The following is a 12,236-nucleotide window of genomic DNA, read 5'->3' on the forward strand; positions in this document are numbered from 1 at the left end:
AGCGGCTTTGTGAATGTTGACCTGTTTCAAGGTTTGTTCACATCGGCTACCGAGAGCATTATCACACAGTCCTCCAGAACAGCTGGTGCTCTCGTCCATGCTTCAGTGTTGCTTTCCTCGAAGTGAGCATAAAAGGAATTTAGCTTGTCTAGTAGGCTCGCGTCACTGGGCAGCTCGCGTCTGGGTTTCTCTTTGTAATCCGTAATAGTTTTCAGGCCCTGCCACATCCAACGAGCGTCAGAGCCGGTGTAGTAGGATTCAATCTTAGTCCTGTATTGATGCTTTGATTGTTGGATGGTTCGTCTGAGGGCATAGCGGGATTTCTTATAAGCATCCGGATTAGTCTCCCGCACCTTGACATCTTGCTTGATGTGGATGTTTCCTGTAATCCATGGCTTCTGGTTGGGATATGTACGTACAGTCACTGTGGGGACGACGTTGTCGATGCACTTACTGATGAAGCCGATGACTGAGGTGGTGTACTTCTCAATGCCATTGGATGAATCCCGTAACATATTCCAGTATGTGCTAGCAAAACAGTCCTGTAGTGTAGCATCCGTGTCATCTGACCACTTCTGTATTGAGCAAGTCACTGGTACTTCCTGTTTTAGTTGTTGCTTGTCAGCAGGGATCAGGAGGATAAAACATAAGACGTTGCCGTTTTTGATGTGCCGTTGGTAGGATAATCTTAACCGTAGGTCATCAATTTAGTTTCCAATGATTGCACGATAGCAAGAAGAACTGAATGGCAATGAGAGTTTTCTCACTCGCCTACGGATTCTCAGAAGGCTGCCCGATCTGCACCCGCTTTTCCTATGTCTTTTCTTCACGCAAAAGGCGTGGATCTGGCCCTGTTCCAGTTAGATGTGAACTATGGCCATCCATTGTAGGGTTTCATATTTTACGGGAAATCTAGTAAATATTTATACCGGGAATAATTATAGTTGATCCGCAAGAGTCCTGGGAAATACCGCAAAAACAGGAAGTGCCCATTTAAAGCATTTAAAACTGAGGCATAGTCACAACAATAAAATCCATCCGTTTACATGCAAGGCTTAGCCACCACCTATTTGTGAACGTTTATACAGTGCTGACACAGTTGAGCCACAGTCTGATTATTGCATTTGAGACCTGTGTAAAATTGCCTCTTGTGTTGTGTTTATTTTTGTCTGCATAAATAATGACAGAGGGCTCAGGACTTTGTAAAAAAAAATAAAACGATGATACATCTATCTTAGAAAATGAACTTCCAGGCCTAAATGATGTGCAGTCACAGTGTACATGCCAGGCTATGACAATAGCCTAACAAATAATAAAATATATTATACCATGGCATTGTTGTACATTATTTTCCGATTGGCTTGAAGGGGATTCTAGAGCGTGCATTATGTCCCTTTATAAACTGGGTGGTGAGAGCCCTGAATGCTGATTGCCTGACAGCCGTGGTATATCAGACCGTATACCACGGGTATTACTGCTCTAATTACCTTGATAACTCGTTTATAATAGCACTAAGGCACCTCGGCGAAGGCTGTATCCAGGTGTTGCGTTGTGCTTAACAGCCCTTAGCTTTGGTATTGTAATGGGTAGATCTTATAAACCCAGGGTCGTTACAGTTTATTGGCCATATACCCCTACCGCTGCCCCCTCGGGCCTTACACGGTATATTTGGAATTCAATGGCTATTACTTAATTTTTTACACGTTTTGTTTGAGCTGCTTTTTGAAAGCAAAAGTCTAATTGAAAACCCTATTTGTTTTGTTTAATTCGATATTCATAATAGCAAACTAGGACGGATAGTTTGGTCAACTAAACTAGCAAGTCTGTATGTTCACCACGGCAACGACTGTAGCTATCTAGTAGACTTGCTAGCTACTTCAGTGGATGTTGAACACATTTCTAGTGGCAAATGTCTTAAATTATAGCCATGGTTTTAAAGGGATAGGACGTTATGCTTCTGTGGAAAATAATCAAACTCCGTAGGAAGCAGGTGCAGAAGGAGCGTTTGATGCAAGGTACAAAAAAAAGAGACCAAAACAGGAGACGCGAACTGAACATGAAAACAAACCAACACTGTCTGATGACTGAGGCTACAGAGGGATAAATAAAGAGAAGATAATCAAGGTGATGATGAAGTCCAGGTGTGCGTAATAATGGTTGCCAGGGCCGGTGGTAAGTTGAATATCCCTTACATACAATATTCTTTTGAATAACAAACACATTACAGGTGAAAAGAGCCTACAGTAGCCTATCAGTAACACATAATGGCCTATCTGGGATGTTTATGAGGGGGATTTGAGTGTGCAACATTGGGCTAGGGAACTTGTAGGTTCTCTCGAAGTGCGTTCTCAAAAAACATAAGAGCGCTGATAGACTCTGATCTCAGACGATTTCGTAGCTTGGTGACAAACTGTCCACCGATATAAGGTCCTTTCTGCCTCCAAGATGTCGCCTTTATGGTGGGAAGCGCCTTAACCAGCTGTTGGAGGTGTCCCAATCTTTATTTGTTGCATCAAACAATACCAGTTCCTTACATAGCAGCGGGAAGAAGGGATACTGAAAAATCACTATACAAAAAACAGTAATATATATATATATATTTTTTTTAAATGGAGATTTTTTTTAATAATCTCACAAAAGTAGTACACTGGGTCTTTACACGTTCTGTATTAGTAGATCTATAGCTGTCTGTAGCACAGGCAAGTTATTATTTATAAAAATGTGATCCTTGGAGAATCTTGTGCATGTCATCACTTCTCTCCCATGTCAGGGGGGGGGGGGGGGGGGGGGGTTCAGTTGTCCCCTTGTGCACTTCAAGATGCTCCCTACACAGTTTAAATTATTCAAAGGCTAAACTACATGAAATATTCCAAGGGACCACACCACTGTGCAAGAGGTGCAATCAGGATGAGGGGACGTTGACCCACTGATTTTGGACATGTCCTTAGTTACATGCTTACTGGGCTTATCTAAAGCCTTTGATAAGAGTCATAGTCCCAGAGCCATTCCCACCACTCTGTTTGGCTACAGTTGGTGGGAATTTACCAGGAATGGAAGACTGTCTCTCTTATTAGCCAAAAGGCTCATGTTGTAATTTTGGAAATTGGAGACTGTACCTACCTTTGAAATGTGGTTACGGGATTTAGGGAATGTAATACATATGGAGAAGATTCGATACACCTCCAATAGAAGTCCAAATTTATTTAAAAAATATATGTCAGCCGATACTGATTAAATGGTCTGTTCCCCCTTCATGATGATCTGCTGCTACTGTGAACTATATACCACTTAATATGTACTTGTGGTTTAACTACACTGCGTGTAATGACTTATCCGCTGGTCTTCTTATAATATCTACCACCTAATAGGATTTTTGTATTTTTGTATATGCGAGTTAAGATTTGTTTTGTCCTGTACATTTGCCATCCCATTCAACACAACAACGAATGTCAATGTTTGTATCTCCGTCTTCTTTTTTTCTGTTGGAAAATAATAAACATATTAAAATAATTATCATATTAAAATAATTATCATATTAAAATAATTAACATCATCATAATAAACGCCATCTTTCGGGGCCTGCTCTTACAGGGCTTTATTCAGGTCCTACAGGGCTTTATTCAGGTCCTACAGGGCTTTATTCAGCTCCTACAGGGCTTTATTCAGGCCCTACAGGGCTTTATTCAGCTCCTACAGGGCTTTATTCAGCTCCTACAGGTCTATAGGGCTCTCTGACTCTGCATCTTCCTCCTTGGACTCGAATAGCAGGTCTTTGACAAGGCCACTTGCTGCGATGGCATACTGAAGACGTCGTCGGGTAGTTTGCTCAGAACAGATGGATTCAGGAGGTACCTGTAAATATATTTTTTTAAATAAGACAAAATCACTTTCACATAGGTACTGGCATAGTCTGATGATTTACCGAAGATAGAATCATAGGCAATCGTTGTAGCCTAAACGATGGGTGTTTTTGCAAGAGGAAATAAAACATCTTTATTACACTATATGCTAGTGTAACCGGTGTGAAATGGCTAGCTAGTTAGCGGGGTGCGCGCTAATAGCGTTTCAATGGGTGATGTCACTCCCTCTGAGACCTTGAAGCAGTTGTTCCCCTTTTGTGGAGCGACTGCTTCGTGGGAGGCAGTTGTAGATGTGTGCAGAGGGTCCGTGGTTCGAGCCCAGGTAGGGGGCGAGGAGAGGGACGGAAGCTATACTGTTACACATTGGAATAGTAAAATATAAATTAGATACATATGCAAGCCTATGCCTGAAGAGGAAGACCAGGTTATTTTGCATCCACTGGGTGAATCTGGTCTCGACGGTAACTCCATCGGGGCTTAATCCGGCGTGGACCGAAAGATTCCATCTGCCACGATGAGTGGCGTCCCGCTGGCTGAATTACTCCACGTCCATTTTGACAGGTTTTCAGACTAGGTGAGATTAGCTCTTTCAAAGGTTTCAGCTGCCCATCACTCACAAGAAGTCCTGGATTGACATCAATTAGAGCCTTGCACACTGATCTGTGCAACAGCACATATCGCTCCACCCATAAAGGCGAGACCGTTCCAGCAATCCAATATCAGGGTCAGTTCATGCTCCATCTCCTGTTGCACGTAGGCCTGAAGCTTACCATTGCTGACTGTGGGCCCTGTGAAAGTGACATGCAATCTTTAGGATCCTCTCCACTGTGTTGTACAGATCATCTCGCACGTGGGACAGGGCTCCGATTCCCTCTGCTTCTTCCGTCAGTTCCATCATCATCTCTGCTGTCATCATCACTGGTAAGTGGCTGCTGTAGCGGATGTGTAACGGCTCTCATTTGCTTGGATGACAAAGGACACAGTGCTGTTCTCTTCCCCGGCTAATTCTGCAGACACAAACACAACACAATGTGTAAACTTCAGAGCAACTGAAAATTCATCATGAAATCTCCATCAAAGTTGAACAACTCTTTATCTTTTTTTATAATAGTTGTAGAAAAGCTTCTTTCTTTTTTTAAACACAAAAAAACAGTTACCTTTATTTAACTAGGCAAGTCAGTTAATAAGAACAAATTCATACTTACAATATGTATCATGACATCTCCAACAACATGGCGACAGAGGAGCGCACAATTTATTATGTCTCCATCTGGTGGTCATAACACCGCACCGCAGCACATGGCCTCCACCTATACAGTCACATAACATAGGTCCATAACAGTTTGGGAGCACGTACCTGAAGACACACACACACACACACACACACACAACACAATGGGTAAACCTCAGAGCAACTGCAAATCCGTCATGAAATCTGATTCACCTTAAATAAAAACACATTTACACTTCACGAGGTGACTAAATCTCACTAGCAGGGAAAGTACAGGATGGACGCAAGCTAGCCTTTACCGTACATGTCCATACAATTGTAAATACAGGTAACAACTCTGTAACACTATCATATAACAGGTCAACATCGATAGTGATTATAAAACAATATCGTTTTCAGCCTTAACATACGTTCGGTATCATTTTAAAAGTGAAAACACTGGGCGCAGCATGGAGCACGATACATAACCTCCAATCAAAGTTGAACAACTCTTTGGCTGGATGGTGCGTGATCATGCAGACGTAATATGAGATATATGACGTAATATGCACAGAGATGCAGTTGCACAAATAATACAGCAGGTGGCTCCACAACTACACAGACAGTCAGTCAGACAGACAGACAGACATATATATACACACACACACACACACACATAGATAGATAGATACATACATACATACATACATAACCTGGCTGCTTAATTATGGCAAAACTCATACAACCACGGATGTCAATTTCAACCGTGTTACACCACGACATCAGTCACAGACAGGACATCCGTCACAGACACAACATCAGTCACAGCCACGACAGTCACAGCCACGACATCAGTCACAGCCAGGACATCAGTCACAGACAGGACATCCTTCACAGACACGACATCAGTCACAGACAGGACATCCGTCACAGCCACAACATCAGTCACAGACAGGACATCAGTCACAGCCACGACATCAGTCACAGACAGGACATCAGTCACAGCCACGACATCAGTCACAGACAGGACATCAGTCACAGCCACGACATCAGTCACAGCCACGACATCAGTCACAGACAGGTTGTTGAAAGTAGCAAAGTTGGTGTTCTGGTAAGACAAGCCTCCCTGTACTTAAAAAAAATATTAGATTTTATTTTATTTGACCCTTATTTTAGCAGGTCTCCCGTACTTGACCATCACTGACGCTCCATTGGTGGTGCTGCATACGATGTAGTCTACCATGTTGTTCAGGTTGTACCTACTCCGTTGACTATCCACTAACTGTTTGCCCCTTTCTGATGGCACGCTACCATGGATACAGCATATATTTTAATGAGCATGGCCTTATTTCTATTACAGCATATTGGATGACTGTCATTCATATTCCATTCACCCAGTTCAATGTAACAGCGATAGGTTTAGTTTACTGTCATTCATATTCACCCAGTTCAATGTAACAGTGATAGGTTTAGGTTACTGTCATTCATATTCACCCAGTTCAATGTAACAGTGATAGGTTTAGGCTACTACATGATAATAGAATATTCCCCTATACCCATCATGAGGTTGCGACAACCTAGCCTATGAATGAAAGATTACCACGTAGGTGCACACAGGTCGAGGGACAAATTTGAGATGACAGACAGTGACATTCAATACCATCTTGCACACTCTTGCCTGCATCTAGCTGATCTAGGGTGTAATCATCAGTCCAACAGTTGCAAACGAGAGTTTCTATTGGACAAATTCAAGTATGTTTATCCCCGTTTTGTTCCGTTTGCTTCCGTTTAAGAAACGTTTTTCAACAGATTCGGAATGAATAGACCCCTGATCACGCGTAAACACAGTTCACTTTGCAGCCACGTTGTATTCCTTCTCACATCTACGCACTCTCCTCCTTTCACCTCTTCACCTTCTCTGGTAGACTTTAATGCACAACACATCAGCTATATGTGACCAAGGGAAAAAAGTTTCCAAACCACTACACACAGCCGACATCATTGTCACCATATTAGCTAAAGTAACGTCATAGTCAGCATTGCTAATAGAACTAACGGGTTGGTAAACCCACTACAATCATGTAGTAATGTTAGTGTACACTCACTAAGCAGTTACACCGGTGGGCCCCAGTGGCAATAAATGAGTTATACCAAAAGCTTACCTTGACTTGGAAGAGTTCCAGTGTTGTGTTGGAAAGTCATAGCCAGCTAGCTAATATAGCATCCCTCTGTTTGGGCAGGTTGTTTCAATAGGCTAAACTAGCTAGCTGCATTTGCTAGCTAAGTAAGCAAAACTGAAAGTGGAAAAAAATAAATCTATCTCTATTTCTCTCTTCCTTCTCCTTCATTTAGAAAGAAATTTATTAGTTAAAAACTGTTCAACTATTGTCTGTCTCTCTCTTTGAGTTAACTACTCACCACATGTTATACACTACAGTGCTAGCTAGTTGTAGCTTGTGCTTTCAGTAGAATATTAATTCTCTGATCCTTTGATTGGGTGGACAACATGTCAGTTCATGCTGCAAGAGCTCTGATAGGTTGGAGGACATCCTCTGGAAGTAATTACTGTGTACGTCTATGGAAGGGGGTGAGAACCATGAGCCTCCTAGGTTTTGTATTGAAGTCAATGTACCCAGAGGAGGATGGAAGCTAGCTGTCCTCCGGGCTACACCATGGTGCTACCCTACAGAGTGCTGCTGAGGCTACTGTAGACCTTCTTTGCAAAATAGTGTGTTTTAATTAATGATTTGGTAACACGTGATTATATTTAGTATAGTTTTATCAAAAAATGATAACTTGTTAAATGTTTTATAATTTATATTTTTTATGAAATTCACTGAGGAGGATGATCCTCCCCTTCCTCCTCCTCGGAGCCTCCACTGCGTGGATCCTTGCCCTTGTTCCAGTGCTCTTGGAACAAGTGGAGATGTTCATGTATCTTCCATTCTGAGAGGAGGTATACTTGTCAATCGTGAGTGAAAAACGAGTGTCCCTCTTCACCGTAGCCTGTAGGTGGTCAACTGGCTTGTCCTTCTCTCTCCATCGACATACACTCTCACCTTTCGGGATATCTCAGAGGGATTTTGGGGGAGGGTATAGCCATCTCATTTAAGTGCTGCCCTTAGGTAGTTTCATCGTGCCATACCTTTGAAAGGAAAAAAACATTACATTATTTTGGCATATCAGTTTGCAAACAATGTATAAAAAACAACCATTGAGTTAAAAAAAAAAGCTGCATGGGCCTCCCAGTAGGGATATCCTTGTCTCATCGCGCACTAGCGACTCCTGTGGCGGTCCGGGCGCAGTGCACGCTAACCAGGTCGCCAGGTGCAGTGTTTCCTCCGACACATTGGTGCGGCTGGCTTCCGGGTTGGATGCACGCTGTGTTAAGAAGCAGTGCGGGTTAGTTGGTTTGTGTTTCGGAGGACGCATGGCTCTCGACTTTCGCATCTCCCGAGTCCGTATGGGAGTTGTCGCGATGAGACAAGATAGCAACTACTAACAATTGGATACCACGAAATTGGGGAGAGAAAAGGGGAGTTATATTGGAAGTGCCCATCCAAGAAGGCCACAGATAAAATGATGTCAAATCCAGTTATATCTACAGTCACTTCGATTGGACTGATATATTGGAAGTGCCCATCCAAGAAGGCCACAGGTAAAATGACATCAAATCACATGATATCTACCGTAGCTTTGATTGGACTGATCATGTCAGCATCATACTTTCAAAATCTAGCTAGCAAGCTAGCGGTCATCATCATGAATCAAGTCGACAATCTACTGGCAAATCCTTTTCAATCCTTGTCATATGAAGAGAAATTATACATAAAAAAATTATCGTTGGTCATTGGATATAAACATCACACAACAAGTTGGAAATCGCAAATTCAACCATAAGTGGTTTGGAAGGAATTGGTGGCTAACTGCAAGCATTGCAATACAATCATTAGCCTGCTATTTAGTGGAGTTTACATGTGTGGTCCAAATCTGGGTTTAAGGGTCTCTTTTCCAAGCTTAAAAGGATAAACATTCAACATTGGCCATGCTGTCAATCCAGCATGACTTCTGCTACTTGCAAAACAACTGGAAACTCAGAACTGGGAAATCTCAGACTTCAGTGAGTTCAAGACAACTGGGAAATCTCAGACTTCAGTGAGTTCAAGACAACTGGGAACTCTGCAAAAAATGAGCTCCGACTGGGAAAATATGTTTTGAACGATCATCCAACTCAGAATTCCAAGTCGGGAACTCAAGCCTCTTTCTAGAGCTCCGACCTGAAGATCACTAGCGTCATCATACGACCTTGTTTTTTCCCCAGTTCCCAGTTGTCTTGAAAGCACCATAAATCCAGAGAATGACAGGCTTTAATGACAAAGTTTGATGGCAGAATTTGTTCATGAAGGACCGCCGCACCACCTTCCTGTTCAAGTGAGCACAGCACAACAAGGGGAGTCCAAAAATGTATTGTACGCTGCTGCATAAAATATGTAATATGCCAGGGAGAGGGGTATACTGTAGCTAAGAAAATAATACTAAGTGTATGTTGTGTAGTAAGCTGTTAGTTGCCCATGTGCCTTACCTTAATAATTTGGTCCCTTTTCCCATTATAACTTAGCCTACTGTTCTCTTGGTGGTGCACATAGCCTATAGCCTGTTTTAGAGAAACATTATAAGAGCTTTCATTGTCTGCTTGTATGCTGCCTTTTATTTATCCTACGGTTCTGACTTGGTGTACAGGGAGAATACTGTAAGAACGGCCCATATTCTGAATTCTGTCATTGTACATTTAAAAAATGACGAACAAATAGTTTATTGACTACGTCCTTCCTAGCTCGCTCATTAATTTCTTAATCAAAATTACGGATTGCCTCTTATCCGTTCGTTGTCTCCTTATGCCATAGTTTGTGCATCTCAATTGCCAATAGAAACCACATTTGTTTAAGCAAGTCAGCCATATCAGCTATGTTTTTAAAAAGGCAGTAAATGAGGCTGAATTAACTTTTTCCCTGCCAGACAAGGCTCTGCTGATAGCCAGGTGTAGCAGTGGTAAGGTGTTGGGACTGCTGTTGGGACAGCTTTATGTAGGCACTAACAGTTTGTGGGCACCGTTTGTCACCTTTTATAGTGCAATTAATGTATTGTTTAGAGTTGTGTGGGGTAGTGGCTTTGCTGGTATACATCAACAATTTTTGGGGGGGAAGTTTGCTCCACCAAGATGTACATGCTAAAATTGCCACTGCTATTAATACGCCACTGCTATTGAGATCCAAGATGGCGTAGCTGTCAAATGTCTTTGTCCTCGTCTTGTCCCATGTCCCGTGTATATATCTTTTATATATTTTTGTTCTTCGCATATCTTTTTAAAATAATTTTCCTAAACCTCAACTTCAATATACTCTCCTGCAACCCGCCTCACCCAATGTGGCATGGATATGCTATTTTCTAAAGTATTTTTCTTTACTTTCGAACCGGAATCCCCCAACAGAAGCTAGCCAGCTAACTAGCTCCTAGCTAGTAGTCAGCTAACCACTGCTAGCGGTCATCAGCTAACCTCTAGCTCGGAAATCTCTCGCCAGTTTGCACAACGCGATTCAAACCAGAGCATACCGGACTTATTTCTCTCCATATCCCCGGATTCCTACTGCAAGCTCTGAACCTTTTCACCTGGACCATCTCAGCTAGCTACCTGCAATCCGAGTTGCTACTCCTGGCTAACGTCTCTGTCCCAAAGCAAGCACCAATTAGCCTGGAGCTAGCCCATGCTAGGCACATCTCCCGGCTAGCCACTCCTTGGGTTACAATACCTATTTTGCCAATTGGCCTGGACCCCTTTTCTACACAAAGCCCTGCTAATTTATCACGACAGGACTACCGACGTAATCTGTCTGAGGGTTCTTTTTGCAACAGGCCTCTCCGTCGCGACGTCCCCTGAATGTCCATCTGCTAGCCTGCTAGCCGCGGCCCGCTAGTTTTCTACAGCATATCGGAATGTTAGTTGAATAGGTTAATCTGCCAATTTCTTGGGCCACTATACCTATTTTGCCAATTGGACTGGGCACCTTTACTACATGGAACCCTTCTAATCCATCACGGCTGGTCTGCCGATGGAACCACACGAGGAGGCTACAACAGACTTCTTCTGCCGCAACACACCTCTAAGGCCCTTCTGCTAGCTTGCTAGCCGCGGCCCGCTAGCTGTCTGAATCGTCGTGTCTCCAGTCAGGTTAACGACTCACTGTCCCCTATTATCACTCGGCTACGCATGCCTCTCCCTAATGTCAATATGCCCTGTCCATTGCTGTTCTGGTTAGTGATTATTGTCTTATTTCACTGTAGAGGCTCTAGCCCTGCTCAATATGCCTTAGCTAACCCTTCAGTTCCACCTCGCACACATGCGGTGACATCACCTCTCTGATCGTCACTCTATGCCTTTACATTCCCTGTATTCACATCCTACCATACCTTTGTCTGTACATTATGCCTTGAATCTATTCTATTGCGCCCAGAAACCTGCTCCTTTTACTCTCTGTTCCGGACGAACGAGACGACCAGTTCTTATAGCCTTTAGCCCTACCCTTATCCTATTTCTCCTCTGTTCCTCTGGTGATGTAGAGTTTAATCCAGGCCCAGCAGTGCCTAGCTCCACACCCATTCCCCAGGCACTCTCATTTGTTGACTTCTGTAACTGTAAAAGCCTTGGTTTCATGCATGTTAACATTGGAAGCCTCCACAAGTTTGTTTTATTCACTGCCTTAGCACACTCTGCCATCCCGGATGTCCTAGCCATGTCTGAATCCTGGCATAGGAAGACCACCAAAAACCCTGAAATCTCCATCCCTAACTATAACATTTTCCGACAAGATAGAACTGCCAAACGGGGCGGAGTGGCAATCTACTGCCGAGAGAGCCTGCAGAGTTCTGTCATACTATTCAGGTCTGTGCCCAAACAATTCAAGCTTCTACTTCTAAAAATCCACCTTTCCAGAAACAAGTCTCTCACTGTTGCCGCTTGCTATATGCCACCCTCTTTCCCCAGCTGTGCCCTGGACACCCATCTATCTTCAGAGCTCGCGCTGCTAGGTGACCTGAACTGGGACATGCTGAATGTTACGATTTTTGTATTTTGTATTTAGAATTTTGCGCCCTGCAATTTCAACGGAGGT

At 43.1% G+C, this 12,236-nt stretch overlaps 1 protein-coding gene across 1 annotated transcript in view; it reads left to right on the forward strand.

Moving 5' to 3' along the window:
* The first annotated feature begins 4,659 nt into the window (after positions 1-4,659).
* fndc3a (fibronectin type III domain containing 3A) overlaps positions 4,660-12,236 on the forward strand; it is a 158,572-nt gene continuing 150,995 nt past the window's right edge. The window contains exon 1 of the mRNA XM_031791290.1: positions 4,660-4,781. The gene's annotated coding sequence lies outside the window, so the exon portion shown is untranslated. The remainder of the gene's footprint in view (positions 4,782-12,236) is intronic.

This window comes from Oncorhynchus kisutch, linkage group LG15, assembly GCF_002021735.2.
Source record: "Oncorhynchus kisutch isolate 150728-3 linkage group LG15, Okis_V2, whole genome shotgun sequence".
In the NCBI taxonomy this organism is placed as follows: Eukaryota; Metazoa; Chordata; class Actinopteri; order Salmoniformes; family Salmonidae; genus Oncorhynchus; species Oncorhynchus kisutch.